Here is a 17108-nt window from a genome sequence, read left to right on the forward strand (position 1 = left end):
TTACTCTGATATGACACTCCAAGAGTTGGCAGTCAAATCTATGAACGGACAACAGGACATTTGAACAGACTGCCTCTCCTACAAATCAGCCTGGCTCACAGGGACTCAAGGAGGGCAGCCTCTTCCCTCTGGAAAGTTCTGCCCATGGCTGCTGGTCACACTCTGGCAAAGGCTGAAATGCCTTGTTGCAAAACTCTAGAAAGCCTGGTCCCTAGTAGGAGGGCAAAAATGCTGCCGAATTAATGGCCGGCCGCAGTCCTGAGCATTTGGAGATTAAGTTGGAGAACCTCCTGCCCAAGAACAGAGCAGATCACAGCCTCTGGCTCCCAGGCTGAGCTCTTCTTATCTTCAGTATCCACCTGATGGAAATGGATCCCTCCTGGAAGCACCGCCCCCCCCGAATGGTGGGCCGGCTGGAGCCACCGCTCTGGATAGTAATGCTTTCAGAATTCACGCACGTGACTGTCGCCAGCTGAACGAAGACGTGTAGGGCAATTCATGCTGGAGACAGGAATCAAATGCCAACACACAGAATGAGGGAATAACAACAAGGTCGGGGGGCACCAGGGAAGGATTCTGTGTTGAATCAGTCAACAGCAAGCAGCTAGAGCAGAAAGCAAATATTAAATCGGATTGTATGAAAACATGGAAGAAAATCAGTACTGTACTATATAAAGCCCATTAGGCCTGAGCTAAAGCACGACTGTCATGCATGCTTGTGACAGGGCAGGATTCATGAAGCATTTTTACTAAAGTCTTGCAAATAGTGTCCAAGAATTCCCCACCCATGTGCCCAGGGATGAACATCCACCTCTTTGGGAATCAGCACACAACTAGTACTGGGCGGGCAGTTGGGACCACGCTAGGTGGGCTTCTACAGGTCGTGGCCAGCCTCATCTCATACTGCATTAGTCACTAAATGGTCATATCGGCGGGTGCCTGTCTTAGACGTGTCTGTTTGCTTGCACTGATGACACTCAGACCACAAGCTCCCAGTGGTCAGTGCCATCCCTGCCTGTCTCATTGTTACAGCAGACAGCCTAGCTTCAGCCACAGGCCGCTGTTTCTCATGATCATAATAATTACGTTCACCAAGCGCGTGCTCTATGCCAGGCATGGGGTAAATCCTTTAACCATGTTATCTTGCTGCATCCTTAGGATATCTTGAGGCTATCACTCAGAAAGCAGCCTTGGGCGGAGGAGCAGGGACAGGTACCGACAGGGAGAGTGACCACCCACCCCTGCCACCCTTTGGAGACCTCCCCACTTCAGTTACCTCCTCTCTCCCTTGAACTTCAACTTCACCCTCTCCCCTAACTCCACCTTATCCCCTTAAATGTGAATAAGTCATTGCCATTTTTTTTTTTTTTTGTGGTACGCGGGCCTCTCACTGTTGTGGCCTCTCCCGTTGCGGAGCACAGGCTCCGGACGCGCAGGCCCAGCGGCCATGGCTCACGGGCCCAGCCACTCCGCGGCATGTGGGATCTTCCCGGGCCGGGGCACGAACCCACGTCCCCTGCACTGGCAGGCAGACTCTCAACCACTGCGCCACCAGGGAAGCCCAGTCATTGCCATTTTAAAACCAAAATATGGTCACCTGGCGTTTCTTTCTCTATATTACATGTCCTCTATCTACTCTCCAGCCAATCTTTCCCAAAGCGGAGTCACCCTTTTGGGCCTCCCTCTCTCCCTGCTCAGCCAGCTGCAGCCTGGTTGCTCTCCCACCCCACCACCATGCCTGCCTTTTTTGGCAGGGGGGCCCCTACTTGAAAAATCCAGGGAACACAATTCAGTCCTTACCTTCCTGACAACTCCCTGTGTGGTCACCACATGTGGGAGCCCAACACACAGTCTGTCCACTTATCTCTTTTCCTCTGAGCTTTCCCTTCCTCTGTATCTCCATTGCCTCACAGTGATGGGCCTCGTCAATTTTCCTGCCCTATTGCAAAGACTCCTAACAATTCTCTAACATCACTTTCCATCTCTCCTATCCATTCTCTCCTGCCAGGGTGTAAGTTCCAAACGTACATGCGCTCATACTGTTTTCTACTCAAACCCCAATTATTCAAAAGTTCACCCTCCTTTCCAAGTCCTTCAGGTCCCCATGTGGTCTTGCTGCTTTTGATCTCATCTCTGGTCCCTTGGACCTTAACCCTCATATTGTAACGAACAGGAAGATTCCTGTGATGTCCTGTGCACACTAAGCTCTCTTTACTTCTGCCAAGCCTTTGCACTGTGCTTTCTCCTCTGTCTGGAATTCTTTTCCTTCTATCTACTTGAAGAACTCCTGCTCACCCTCCAGATCCAGCACATTCCACCAGGAGTCATGCATCTCCGCGCTGGGCTTCCATAAGCCCATTTCTGGATGCCTAACTCAGAATCCACCATTGCACTGTGATGGGCTCTTCTTATATGTCCTCACCATGCTGTGGCCTCCTGGTGAGCAGGGGCTGGTGGCTGGTTAGTCTCCATGATTCTTACGCTCAGCATTTTGCCTGGAAGAGGCCCCATTCCACCAGTTTTCAACCTCTACGCAGTGTGCAAGGCTTCAGGTCACACGTGTGCACCCCTCTCCAGCATGAGACATGATGCCCTGTGGTGGGGCTGAGAGAGGATGCAGCAGCAGCAGCAGGGAGGACCCCGCTTGTGCCCCTGAATGGTAAAGGCTTTGGTGAGATAAAGTGGCAGGTAAGGAGCTGCCCCGTCCCTGATCCATTGGTGCCCATGGCAGCTGGGTGAGAACAACCCTGGTCAATACTTTCTCCATGTCTGTTCATTTGCTTCCCACTCAAGAAGAAAAGCAGTGGGTTTCCAAGAAGAATTTTTCAAGTTTATTTAAAAACAGGCTTCATATGAAGCAACCACCCCTCATTCATGGCTGCACTCCAGAGCAAATGCATCTGTGGGGCATGAACAGGGCTCTGTGGGAGCCGTGGTTGCCGAGTCCAAGGCTGCATAAATCTGAATCCTTTCCTTCCAAGGAGCAGGAACAGACATTAAGAGCCTTCCCTGGAGAGCAGACTCAGAGAGCTCGGAGAACCTGCACGGTGCCTGGGCTCCCAGCACATACTTGTGGAAGTGACCCAAGTCTGGGCCACAAACGATGGCTAGAACCCAATTCATTATTCATTTGTTCACTCACTCACTCTTTTAATAAATACTCTTGCACTGTTCTGGGCACTTGGGAAATAGGAAAAAGCAAGCCAGACAAGCTCCTACTCCCATGGAGCTTACATGGAGAGAAAAAACTGACAGGAAAAAAGGAAACACAGAGATAAAGGAGATGGTTCCAGATGAGAATAAGTGTCAGGAAATAAAGCCATCCCCAGGCTCAGATTGCCTCCCCACAATGCTTGCTCCTGTCCCTTTTCCCACGAGGCTTCGTCCAGGCCAGGCAAGCCAGGCCCAGTGTCTGGGCAGCTAAAACAATGATTGTCCTCAAGTTTGTGCTCCATTGTCCTGATGACAAGGATGCATTGCTGCAAGTAGGCAGCCTAGTCTCTCCTGTGCCTGAACAAAGAGTCTAACCAGAGAGCAGATCTGGCCTCCAAATAAATCTCCCTAGAGGAAGTGCTAGGGCCATTTCCTACCCATCTAGGCTGCATCCCCTGGGTTTGGGGCCCTCCCCCTGCAGAGAGTGTTTGGCCAGCACTGGGGTCCCCAGCAACATCCTCAGGAAGGAGGCCAATTGAGACCAGCAAACCAAAACTTTAAAGGGGGAGTGGAGAGGGAGGCCAGAGGGAGAAGAAAATCTGCTTTCTCCGTCCTCAGAAGCCCTCGGGAAGTACACTGGCAGGGCTCAGAGCCAAGGTCTCCTTGTCTAAACTCCCTGCTCTCTCGTCCGTGTCCTCGTTTTTCTTAATTACATACAGACAGGCTTTTTGAAGCCTCTCTGATCTGTTGCCACGGTTACTACTGATGAAAGCTTCCTGATGAAAGGGCTAGGAAAACTCAGTCCTTTTAAAGGATGGGAAAACTGCTGAGCTGTGATCCTCTGTCTGGGTGGAAGGAACAGGGTGGATTCTGGGTTGTAGGGATGGGTCTCCAGGGTCTTCCAGGATGTTCCTGAGAGGTTGGCTCAGACTGCATGGAGCATGGATGGCGTTGGGACTTCAAAGAGTTAAGCAGAAATGATCCTTCTAGAGCCATAGGGCTAGCCCAAGTGTTGTCACATTGAGATAGAATCTCCTGCTTCTTAATGTGCTTTGGGCCAGATGATTTTTTTTAAAGAATCGAGAGACAGGGTGGGTGGGAGAGAGTAGTTGAGTTTATTTGTAGGCATAAAGCTGGAAATAAGAGCACTCTTGAGTAATCAAAGGGAAAATCTGCTGAAGACAGGGAAGCCCCAGAAGCCAATTTCTTTATTAGGAATCTTAATAAAGCCAACATCCTGGTTTGAGAATTTAGATGTGAATTTCTGGCTGGTCCGAGGTATAGAGCAGGCAGTGTCCAGCTAACTGTGCATTGCTGCTGCCAGGGTCTGTGTCCTTGTACCCCTCCCCATGGGGAGCAGGTGAGGGTGACAATCACAGCGAGGCAATGCTCTCCTGGGAGGCTCCTCGTGCAGGCTGGAATTGAACTGCTCTGCATAAGGCCACAGATGAGGCCATCCCTTTTGTGTGCATGACCCATTGAAGAATCTGATGAGAGCAACGAAGATTTTCCTGAGAAAAATGAACATGTACTTGAACATATACTTGTTTCCAGAGACTCTGAGAGGTCTCTGAAACCAACCAACAAACCTCCTAAGTGTTCACAGCAACAAAGTTAAAAAAATATTCTCTTGTTGGCAAAACTTAGGGATGTGAACTTCTAAGCCTTAATTTTCTCATCTGAAAAATGGTAGTTTTGAGGATTTAATGAGCTAGTAAGTCCAAGGAGTTTAGCTATATGGTTGGTACCCAGAAAAACTCAGTTAATGTCAGCTGCTATTATTATTAGTATTGTCATTATTGGATGATCTGGTTGACCCACTCGTTGAACTAAGATTAATCTAATTCAACCACTTGTTCCTTGAGCAGAAACCCTGCTGCCCAGACCTATGCTGACATCCATGAAGATAAGAGGAACCCATATGTTTATTAATGAGGCAAGAACCCTGACCTACAGAGTACTGGGAATTGTGGGCACATACAGTTAAGTGTCAAAGCAAGTGATACAGACACAAAGAGTTACAAACGGATGTTTGAGGAATGACAAGATCAATGAAGAAAAAATTTTTAGAGATGGTGTCTGGGCATCCTGCCTACAAGATTGGAGTTGTACTTGGGGAGAAACACCCTGAAGGCTTTCTGCTCTAGTCTATACCCTCTGGGACACCTAACCCTTGCAAGCACATCCTAGGTAGAGCCCTAGTCTTGAGTATAGGGCTGTGTCTCCAGAATGGTTCCAGCTCTTTTTACCTCCTGGGCTCAGAACCTCTGTGTACATCTATACACCTGCTTTCTGGCCTTCTGAGAGGCTGTCTGGCTTTGACCAGTATCTGGTCTTGCTTATTCTCCTTCCTTCTGGCAGGGAAACCCCACCTTTATACTCCTACAGCAAACTGTGTTCTCTACGCAATCTTCCTTTAGGAGAAAGGGTTGAGATAGGATTTGTGAATGAGCCAAAAAGGACATTTGATACTCAAGACTCTTGAATGCAGAAACAGTGTTCTCATGGCTGAGAAGAGTCAAGATTTTAGTTTGGAAATATGTGGTTTGCATATTTTAATGTGGGCTGAGGATTAAGAAAGGAGAGAAAGGGAGATCAGAAAATAATATCAGGGATAGATATGGCAAAAAAAAGTGTGTTGTGAGGGGCAAGGAAGACATGTGAGGAGTGGTCCAGGACTGGTTATCAAAAGTGATAGTACTATCAGGACATCTCTTTACTCACTGCTCACTGTGACATAGCTACTTTAAGGAACCATGTCTGAGTGATTGGAAGTCTTCCTAGGGAAGAATAAAGGTCTTTGAGATTTTATAGAGAAATAGATAGGAATCAGGGAGAAGAGGCAGACATGGAAATGGGGGCTATGAAGGTCTGAAGAGGTTTTATATATAGGCAAAGTATGCAGGAAACTAAGTCAGGTTGGTGGTTACGCCTTTGCCCTCAATACAGCATACAGGGCTGAAAGCAGGATGGGTTGGAGGGTAACATAAGCCAAAAAGGGGAAAGTTTGTGAATGTCAGAAAGGCTGTAGAGTTACCAAATAAACATGAGGTCAACTTCATGTTCAGCTGTGGTTCCTTCTTTGGTAACTTGTTTATTGAAAACAATGTCAAAACAAAGGACATCTCTTTATTCTCTCTGGCTGCCACGTGTAGCTTTGACACTCTTCAGACTAAGTTCAGCTCTCTCTCTCTCTCTCTCTCTCTCTCTCTCTCTCCATTTCTCTTTCCCTCCTGAGACACCAATTCCTCTTCCACCATTCCTTCACTTGCTGTAGACTTCCTGGGAGAGATTGGACAAGAGTGACCGCTATGCTAGAGGAAAGGTTTGTGACGTGGTGTGTCGTGCAGGTTCAGCACCTTGGAGAGGAGCATATGAGCCTGAGCACCCCCACTTTCACTGGGGTTCCCTGGATGGCAGTGGGCAGTTCCCAAAGCTTCTCTGTCAGGCACCAATAACACCACAATAACAAGGGTCTTCGACAACAGGGGTTGTAAAGTTTTGTCATTAAGGGGGTGGGGTGTATGACTACTTGCCATATCAGGAAACCAAGAGTAAGTTATTAGGGACCTGGTGGAGAGCAGCGGCATCAAATGAACAGACCGCTGAGGCACCCTCCATTCAATAGTGGAAGCTGAGAGGGGCTTGGGATCTTTGGGAAAAACTGATCAAGGATTATCTATAATTTGTGAGGGATGAGCACCAGACAATTAGAACACTGTTTTGCTCAATGTGAAAATGGTAGTGTCTGAAGTCCTGAGGTGTCTTTTCCAAAGAAGGAGCTGTGCTGGGGGCCTGAGGCACAGGACCGGAAAACTGAGTCATGTCTGTCCCTTTGTAAGCTCAGGTACGCCGGTTACTCCTCTCAAAATGTAGGCTGTCCCCGCTGGAGAAAGGAAGAGAGGACATTGAAACCTGGAGCAGTCATGTTGCTTTACTTTTCCTAACTGCCCTCAGATCTCAATGTTCCCAGAGACAACTTTATGTCACCTTTTGAACCAGTTTAAAATGAACCCCAGGGACATAGTCTTCCTGGGGGTAGACACCTGTGCCATCTGCATGGATGTCAGGAGGACAAGGCTTTGATTGGGTGGAACTCATTTGCTTCATGCCACTGAGTGAGTGAGTAATTTTGGTAGTTTGCCTAGAATAGATTTCTACAAAGATCATCTAAAAGATCAGAGAGATGGCTGTGGTTTCCTTTTCAGTGGAGTTCTACATGGAATTGTGAATTTCATTTTAACAACAAACCCTCTATGCAAAGTACTATCATAGGCATTTTGTTACATAACTTAATGAAATCCCATTTTCCCAATATCCCATGGTGTAGGAACTATTATCCCCATTTTACATATAAGGAAACTGTAGCTCAGAGCCATTAAATAACTTGCCTAAATCATGTGGTGGGTGAATGCTGGAATCAAGACTTGAGTACAGGCTTGAATGGTTCCGAAGTGCACTCTTAATTACTCTTCCCCCTAGGGTGGAGGCACCTAAGGGTGCAAGGTGCAAGTGTAATGCAAATGTAGCCAGGTGCTGGGGGGTAGGGGGTAGGTCCCTTGTGGAGGCAGGAAGCTCTTGTTCCTGAACCGTTTCAGTAGTTTCCCTATAGGAACAGGGCAACCGTGGTTCCAGGGCCTTGCTGAGCACGTCTGAGTCTGTTGCTCTTTAGGGTCTTGGAAACACTGGTCCTGTACTCAGGCAATTCTCCTAATTATAAGAGTTAGTAATAAGAAGAAATGACTAGTCAAAACAAGGAGAGACCCCGCTGAGAGGGATTTCAGGAGCATCAAAGAACCCAGTGTTACACATTTCACCAAACACCAATGTTTGTAGAAAATAATTCTTGTTTCTCCTGCTTCTATGGAGCTAATTGCCTGGGAGAGAAGGGGGTGAGTTTCACTTTGTGGGAAAAGAGACAGCCCCTCCACCTGGCCTAAGCCAAAGCCTGAGCATGTAGGTTTCCCCAGGGCTGCAGGAGCCCTTGGAGGATGGCTGAGGGCCCTGCACCCCAAGAGGCAGTGTATCTCAGCAGGAATGGCTGACAGCCATCTTGCGTCACTGTCTGTGTGAGGGAGGGATAGAAGGTGGAATCTTCTATTTGTGGCCCAAAGTGAGGCCAGAGAGAGGGGAGCTTGGACATGACACCCCCTGCAGATTCCTTGGGGACACTCCAAGTCAAGGAAAGCTAGAGGTCATGTCCTCTTAAAGACCTGCCCATCAAGACCTCCTTCCTGGCCCTGAAATGTGGCCTCCAGGGCTTTCAGAAGTGGTGAAAGATCCACTGGACTCACAAAGAAAATCGGGCTGAGTGCCAGCTTTGTGACTTTAGGCAGGTCACTCATGCTCTCTGAGCCTAATCTTTCATGGATTCTTGACTGATCAATCCATCTGTGTTGCTGAGACCCTACAGTGTGCTAAGCCCCGTATGTAAGATTATGGTATGAAAAATTCCCTGGCGTCTACCCTGAGGAGCTCAAAGTCTGCAGGGGAGGTGGGCACCTGCACAGCTGTCACACAAGCCACTGACTGACAAGACTGGTAGAGACACATCCCCAGGCCCTGAGCAGGCCAGGCACCATGCTGCAGGGACATGCAGGGTCCCTGCCTTCTTCCTACTTATGGGAGAATCAAATGGCAGAATATACGTTGAAGCCATAGTGTATCTTAGTATGCTCCACATGCATTAAAGACTATTCAGTATAGTTACCCAGGAATCCCTGCCCATCCATGCACCTTCCAGCAGAGAAAGAGTGACCACGTGCACACCTGTACAGTGAATAAAAGACGCTGTCCAGAACATTTGACCTGAAGGCCCTCTGACCACATCTTCCTGCCTAAGGCTTTTGAGGCCCCAGGCAGATCTTCTCTATGGGATCTACCAGGCTTCTACACAGGGCTCCCACCCCAGACTGGGATTCTTTCTCTGCGGGATTCAGGTAGTCCCTGAGAGAAAGAATCCCCATAGATCATCCTGCTGAAAGATCCATACACTAGGTCACAACCTGCCAGGAAGGCTGTAAGGTGTTTGCTGCCACCAGAGGCAACAGTATAAGCCAGTCAGATTCTTCTTGAAGTCAAAGGACTTTGGGACACACTTCAGTCTTTGGCACAACAGAAGGATAGACCGTTCTTGGGCAGGGTCTCCCACAGAGCACCTTGTTTTGGAATATCATTCTTACTTGATGCAAACTCAAACGCTGAATCACCCCAAACAACTCATTTGATTTAGCATGTCCTGACTCAACCCAGAGCTTGGTAATTTCCCCCAGGCTGGTGCCAGTGTGGAGACTGAAATCAGGAAAGAAATCTAGAACAAGGAAACTGATCCTATGTGTCTTGAGGTACAGTTGGCAGTCACTAGGCCAAGGCCTGTCAAGGATGAGGGTCACACACTTGATGGAAGCTTTGCAGGTAAAGCATCTCAACTCCTCTGAACTCCTCTCGGCACAGAGCCTACTCTGAACTCTCAGATACTAGGTACTAAAGAGAGAAGGGCAAGGATCTTCCAAGGTAGTTTTTAAAAGAAAATAACCATCTGGGCCAGACTGGAGAAGCCCCTACAGCATGCAGGGGTGGTAGCTGGGATAAGGCCTCAAGGCTACTGCAGGATAAGCAGTAGCTCTCTCCACCATCCACAGAGAGAGTGTGGTGCCCATAAAGGACTCCTGCATCTCCACAGTTCTTCACAAATGACAAAAAGCCCCTCACCGTGTGGCAGAATTTTTCCAGTTGTCATAATTCTCCATCTTTTTTAGAGGCTGTATAACAGAATGGCATCAAGAAAACAGCTGGGAAGAGACTATGGGTTACATAGTCATGGATTATTCATTTAATTTTCCCTGGGAATACACAGAAGAGTCTCCCAGCACTGCTGTATATGGTTCTAAAAGAGACTTGTACTGTCTTTTTCCAGGTGTACAGAAAAGGCCCAGAATCCAAAGATAACAATTTAAGGTTAAGGGAACAAAAAGAGAAATTGAAAAGGCAGGTATACCTCCCAGAAAGGTTTGGGTCATCAAAAGCAAGTCCTGATTCTGACACTTCATAGACACACTCATTCTTGGCATGGGAAGGAACCTTGGAGGTCAGAGTGTGTCCCTGGTGGTGAATGCCCTCTACAGTCCCTACCTGGTTGGCCAGCCTCTGTTTGATTCCTCCAGTGATGGGAAGCTCACTACTCCCACCACCAGGAAGTCATCTGCTAACAATAATCATAACCTCTTTGAAAATACAATGAAAAAAGTTACCTATTCTCAATACCACAAAACCCATAAAATATGTAGAATTAAATCTCACCAGACCTGCATAACACTTGTATGGAGACAACTATAAAACTTTACTTAAGGGCACAAAAGAAGACTCGAACACATGCTCCTGGATGAAGAGATGCACATCATAAATATGATAGTCATCTCCAAAGTAATCTCTCTAGTCAATGCTATCCCAATCCCAATGTAGTAGGATTGATTAATGAGCTGTGCCAAGCTGATTTCAAAGCTCATCTTGAAGATAAAAATGTTTCACAATTGGCAAGATATTTTGACAATGAATAATATGTACAGACTTGGTTTACCAGTTATTGAAACATACAATAAAGCTACTATCTTTAGAACAGCTTAGAACTGGTGCCAGGAAAGACTAAACAATCAATGGGAAAGAATAAAGATAAGTCTGTACAGTCACTTAGTAGGTAATAAAAGAGTTATCTCACTAACATTTTGGACAATTCAGATGGAGCTCACAGGATGTTAATTTTTTAATAAATTTATTTATTTATTTTTGGCTGCGCTGGGTCTTCATTGCTGTGTGTGGACTTTCTCTAGTTGTGGTGAGTGGGGGCTACTCTTCGTTGTGTGCAGGCTTCTCATTGCAGTGGCTTCTCTTGTTGCGGAACACAGGCCCTAGGCACACAGGCTTCAGTAGTTGACACACGTGGGGTCAGTAGTTGTGGCTCACAGGCTCTAGAGCACAGGCTCAGTAGTTGTGGTGCATGGGCTTAGTTACTCCATGGCATGTGGGATCTTCCCAGACCAGGGCTCAAACCCATGTCCCCTGCATTGGCAGGCAGATTCTTAACCACTGCGCCACCAGGGAAGCCCCGGGATGTTATTTTTAATAAGAGAAATAAGAATACCAATATCACATCTTACACAAAAATAAATTTTAGATGGAGGAAGGGGCTAAAAATAAACTCTATATAAAGATCTAAAATAAAATATGAGAGTGTTTTTATACCTTAGAGTGGGGAGGACATATACAAAACCCAGGCAAAAAGTCAAGACACAAATCCTCAAAACCAGAAACAGAAAGGTGGTCAGGTATGAGCTCAAAAATTAAAAACCTCGATAATGCCAACAAATACACTTATAAATAGAGTTAAAAATAAGTACAGGGCTGGGGGGCAAGATGTCACATATAATTAATAGGCATCTAGAAATCAATTTTTAAAAATAGAAAAAGGGCAAATGTTATGAACAGTCAATTCCCAGAAGACAAAATAAATTGGTCAATATATGAAAAACACTAATTTATAATGAGGGAAATACCATCAAAATTACTAGGAGGTCAGTCAAATTGGCAAAAGCCAGAAGTCTTGATAACATCCAGCTTGGACTGCCAGTGGGGAAGCAAGATGTACACCACTGGTAGGCATGTCACTTGGTCCAGTCTTCTGGGGAAGCACTTTGGTGGTATTGATTGGCTTTCTGAGTGTATGTGCCCAGTAACCCAGCAATTCTATTTCTAGGTGAATTTCCTCCACAAATACAGGCTTATGTGCCCCCAAGGTATGTCTGAGCGTTTTCATGGCAGTATTGTTCGTATTAGTGAAACACTGTGTTGGCCCAAATGCCCACCTATGGGGAACTGTATAACACAGCAGAGGTTGCTCTTCCCCTCCCTCCCCCCATCCCCCTGCTCCCCCCCTCTGCCATCTCCCCTCCACCACCACACCAACTCTCCTCTCTTCCCCAGTCTCACTGAAGACACATTTCCCAACCACTTCCACAGAGATCACATGGGGAATCTTGACCAATGAAATGCAATCCTTCACTGTCTCAAGCAGACATCAGCATTACTGTGCTGTCGGGCCAGCTCAGAGGCAACCGTACTCCTTCCTGAGGGATACAGTCCAGCACTGCGGGTAGGGAGCCCTGAACCCATCAGTTCTGGGCAGAAATCGGGCCCTGACACTCTCAAATGTGTGAGCTAGGGTACTAGCCCTGCCAGGCCTCAGTTCTCTCATCTATAAATTAGGAATAACAGAGGTAGCTATCTTATATTCTGTGAGGTTAATTGAGAAACTCCATGTCAGGGGCTTAATCAGCATCAGCTATTATGTTAGGCGCTTATGTTCCTGTTCCAGTCGGTTGTGGGCTGTGTCGGGGAGCACCAGGCACACAGCACTTGGGGTTCACTCGGAAGAGGCCTCTGCCCTAGGCCGTGGTGGTGCACAGCCTTCCCCATGCAGGGGGTACAGGTACAGGCATGGCTAACCTCATCAGAGCTGCCTACAGCCCTGGAAGGACCAGGAAGCCCTCGTCCTTCCACAGTTGACAGGCACTGGCACAAAGCCTGCCCTTTGCTCACAGGGAGAGTGAATTCTCACCTCATAAGCAAGTTCCCCTGTGCTGGCCAGCAAACAGCACCCTCTCTGGAGTAACAGAGTTGCTTTCTATCTCTGCTCACTGAGCACTGGTAGGGCTTGGTGGTGACCATGGCTTTCCATGGCCCACCTGCCCCCCCGGCCCCCAATCACCCACCAACAGAGACAGCCTGCACCAAGGCACATCTCACTGCACAGCTGTCATGCTGGCCTCACTTCACGCTGCAATGTGGAGCTTCCTTTATTGCCATTTCCAAGATGAACAGAGCTTGTGAGATGAGCCCCAGAGGGGCTGCTCAAAAGGCCACCTTGGGCATCTCTTGGCAAGTCTAAGCCCACAGTCACGAGAGGTGGGTGGGAAGACACACACCATTGCCCCAACCTTCTCTCCACAGGATGGGGATGGAGGACAGAGCCACCTCTGTGTCCAAGTGGCTTCTGGCCCTCTACCCATCAACCCCTGAGACAAGCCCCCCTTCTTAATGTGGTTTCAGAGTCAGAGCACCTTGATTGAGTGGGGCAGAGGTGGTCTCTGGCACAAGCTGGAGGGAATCCTGGTCCTTCCACAGTTGACTTCAGACTGCAGCCTGCTCTCTCTCTGCAAAGTCATCCGTGATCTTTTACCCATTGGGGAGTCCAGACTTTAAGCCCACAGCCAACCCCCTGTCATAACAGTTCTCAGTTGTCTGGCTCCAGCTGGACACTTTACAGTCAATTGTGTGGAAAGTTTCTCAGAAGACCAACACAGAGTTTCAAAATAAATTACTCTAAAATGCTATTGTCCTGGGGCTTCCCTGGTGGCGCAGTGGTTGAGAGTCCGCCTGCCGATGCAGGGGACACGGGTTCGTGCCCCGGTCTGGGAAGAACACACATGCCGCAGAGCGGCTGGGCCCGTGAGCCATGGCCACTGAGCCTGCGCGTCTGGAGCCTGTGCTCCGCAACGGGAGAGGCCACAGCAGCGAGAGCCCCGCGTACCGGAAAAATAAATAAATAAATTAATTAAATAAAATGCTATTGTCCTGGTCCGATGCCACACATAATTCAGACAGCATGGACATGCCCAACACTGACTATGAGACTCATTTCTTTCCACTTCACCCAACCTCCCGCACAATTCAGAAGGCATCACCAGTACCTCTTTGTATACTTCCAGTTGGGAGTAGATCACTAATCACTCAGGGGGCTTCACTCTCTTGGACGGTGTTCAGAATCTACCCTTAGACTAAGTTGAAAGTGGCTTCCTTCTAAATCTCTGATGAGAGTCAAAGATACCTGGGGCTCTTGGTCTTTGTCACACCCAAGTGAAGCCATCAGGGACATCTGTGGGTCTCTGGCTCTAACTGCCTTGCTGCATTCACATGTTTTAGCCAACTGGGGCATACAGAAGATCACAGTCCTGGTCTGGGAAAGGGTTGGCTAGTGCCACATTTCCAATATGGCAGCTGGAGGTCCAGAGAATGAAAACAGGGGTGGAGCCAGTGATTCCACCCAGTGTAATGTAGTTGGAGGGTAGGTTCTGAACTCAGTCCCTGGACAAGGTCAATGATCAGTAACAGAGGGGTGCAGTGGGTCCATATTTGTTCCAGGACTGATTGGCAGTGGTGACTTTGAAAGGTGATTGCAAAGAAGAAACTGGTTGGAGGTCTAGGAGGGAGTCCCAGACCTGACCCCCTCCCCATGGGACTTGGGCTTGGCCTCTGGTGTCAGAACTGGATCAGGATCTGATTCTGGGTTACATGGATGGAAGAAGGCGGACTTGGGGAACCAAGACCTTAGTCACAGCTGGGGACCACCTATGAGGATCTGGGGACCAAGGTGGTCTGCACACGTAACACACAGATTAGTGATCACATCGTGATGGGGTGGAGATAGGGGTGATGGTGTAAGATTCCCGCCAACCTAGGATGACTCTCCAGAAGCAACTGCCCTAAAATGCCCATTTTCCCCACACTTTTTTTTCTGTTCTTATTTTGGACCGTGCAATTCAGATATGACTCAAACCTTATTCATAACAACCAAAACAAAGACAATTTTTGAGCCCTTACCATACGTCTGACAGTGAGTTAGGTATACACATCATCACAACTTGGCACAATAATAAACAGTATCCTCATTTTATGGAAAAGAACAGAGGTTCAGAGAGGTTAAGTAACCATGGCAAAGGAGCCAAGAATCCAGTCTGGTCCAAGAGCAGGGCTCTTACCACCTGGCTATGTTGGGCACCTACCACGTAAGGCCACAGAGGGGATAAAAAATCAAATCAGCGTGTCAACAGCTTCCAGTCCAGTGGACAGAGAAAGCCCTACACCTGAATAGATCTGAATAGAATATTCAGAGCGTGCATCTCCTTTCCTGGGGATGAGGTAAGATGCTGGCAGAACACAGAGGTTGCACAGCCACCTGCCTCCGACTGTCTCCTCCTTTGAGGAGGAGAATTGGAGCAGAGAAGATTTAAGGACCCTGAGCTACAGCTGCCATCAAATTCCAGCATCCCTCCGAGACCAGCCCCACCTGGGATCAGAGCCTGCAAATTAGACATCAGAGCCATTGCCTGAAGGCCAGCAAGGAACATTCAGGACAACAGAGGGTCCTAGAGCCATGGGGTAGACAGTTTTGTTCCGATTTTCAAAATAGAGAAGAAAGTAGATTAAATAAATAAATTTTACCTCAATCCCCTCCTACTTCTGAAACTTCATAGTTAAATCAGTGCATGGTGAGCCTCAAGGAAACAATGACAAAAACCAGCATGGGTCTCTAAATATGGCCACATGACACTGTTTCTTTTTAAAATGTATGAGCTTTTAGAGAAAAAGAATATAAAGAGTATACCTAGGTTTTAAGAATGGAAACTGAAAAAAGTACACAGATACTTGTGTACTGAAGGAAGAAATGTTAGCAAAATGTTAATTCCAGCGCTTGGATTTTAGCTGCTTTGAACATAGCACAAAAGTAGGGTAAGCAACTCCAATAATAGTAGTAAAATAAAATATCTTACTTTCATTGAATGCTTCCTGTTTGAACAATGCCAAACACTGTTCTAAATAGCATTACTCCATTTAGACCCTTGACGACACAGTGAGGCAGACACTAATACTATACCCACTTTTTGAATGAGAAGGTAGAGACACATAGCCCTGTCACTTGCCCCTCATCACACAGCTGGCAAACGTCAGAGCAGTGTTTGAACCCAGACACCAGAGCGCACACTCCTAACAATTATGTTAATACTTGTCCATTGAAATCAGTTTTCAAAATGGTCTACACTTGAAAGAGCATGGTGCCCAAATCCACAAGGCAAAATGTCTGAAGTTACATGTGTAAGTGCAGAAAAGGGGAGACCCAAATGGGCAGCATTTCCTAAAGGGACAAACAAAAACTTTGAATGTTCAGTGGTCAAAAAGTACGGTCGGAGCCCACGATGCGAGAGGCTGCAACCAAAGTGAACAATCACCAGCATCCCAGTCACAGGAGAAAATCCACCAAGTTTCCACTGCATTTTCGGGAGCGAGGGTCATATGTTTCAATCTGGCTGCCATGTTTTCAGAGTTGTATTGATAAATGTGAGATTCAGAAAAGGCTGCCAGGACACTGGGGTTCAGGAGATCATACGTGTTGGGGAGTAGATAACTTAACCAATGCTTTGCCTACAGTAGGTGATTAAGGAAGGATAGGGAAATTCTTCGTAAGCACTGGAACCACTGGCTCCACCTGCAGGACTTTGGTCCTTAATGGTGGACCAATGGTGAGGCTGGGAGGAAGGCAGTGCCTGATCCAAGGTCCAGAAAACCTCTCTTACAGTGATGGGTGATGGGTGCCTAACAGTGGAGTGGAGCTGCCCTGCAAAATATATCAGCTGTCCGTCATCACAAATATTCAGAAAACTAAAACTGGAACGACTACCTCTCAGGGTTGTTGGAGAGACAAGGCTGGCACTCGGGAGGAGTTTGGGTGGCAAGACCTAGAAGGCTGCTCAGAGTGTTAATAATCTGTGACTCCAAATGCCCATTAGATGAAATGCTCTTAAGAGGAAGAGCTGAAGCAGAAACAGCAGAGCCTGTGCCCGGCTATTAGCTTAAAACTTAGAGCTATAGGATGCCTCCTAAGAGTTATACCCACTTGGGTCCAACAACTGTGAAAAGAAATTGTAGATGATAGAAGTGTGAAAGTCCAGGTACACAGGTAATGCTGACCCTTCTTGAAACAGCACTGACAGTTATAAATAGCTTTCAGATTGCTGTCACGCTCCCTCAATTCTGCATCTACATGTATACACTACCCAGATCCAGGCGCTCCAAGAAGCAGCTTACCCTACGACTCTTGCTTATCTGTGACCCCTGTTGGAATTTCA

The 17108-nt window shown here is 47.4% G+C and overlaps 1 protein-coding gene across 1 annotated transcript in view; it reads right to left on the reverse strand.

The window, feature by feature from the left end:
• Positions 1-17108, reverse strand: part of EPHB1 (EPH receptor B1) — a 285588-nt gene that overhangs the window by 116309 nt on the left and 152171 nt on the right. The gene's annotated exons all lie outside the window — the stretch shown is intronic.

Source organism: Tursiops truncatus, chromosome 4 (assembly GCF_011762595.2).
Source record: "Tursiops truncatus isolate mTurTru1 chromosome 4, mTurTru1.mat.Y, whole genome shotgun sequence".
Taxonomy (NCBI): domain Eukaryota; kingdom Metazoa; phylum Chordata; class Mammalia; order Artiodactyla; family Delphinidae; genus Tursiops; species Tursiops truncatus.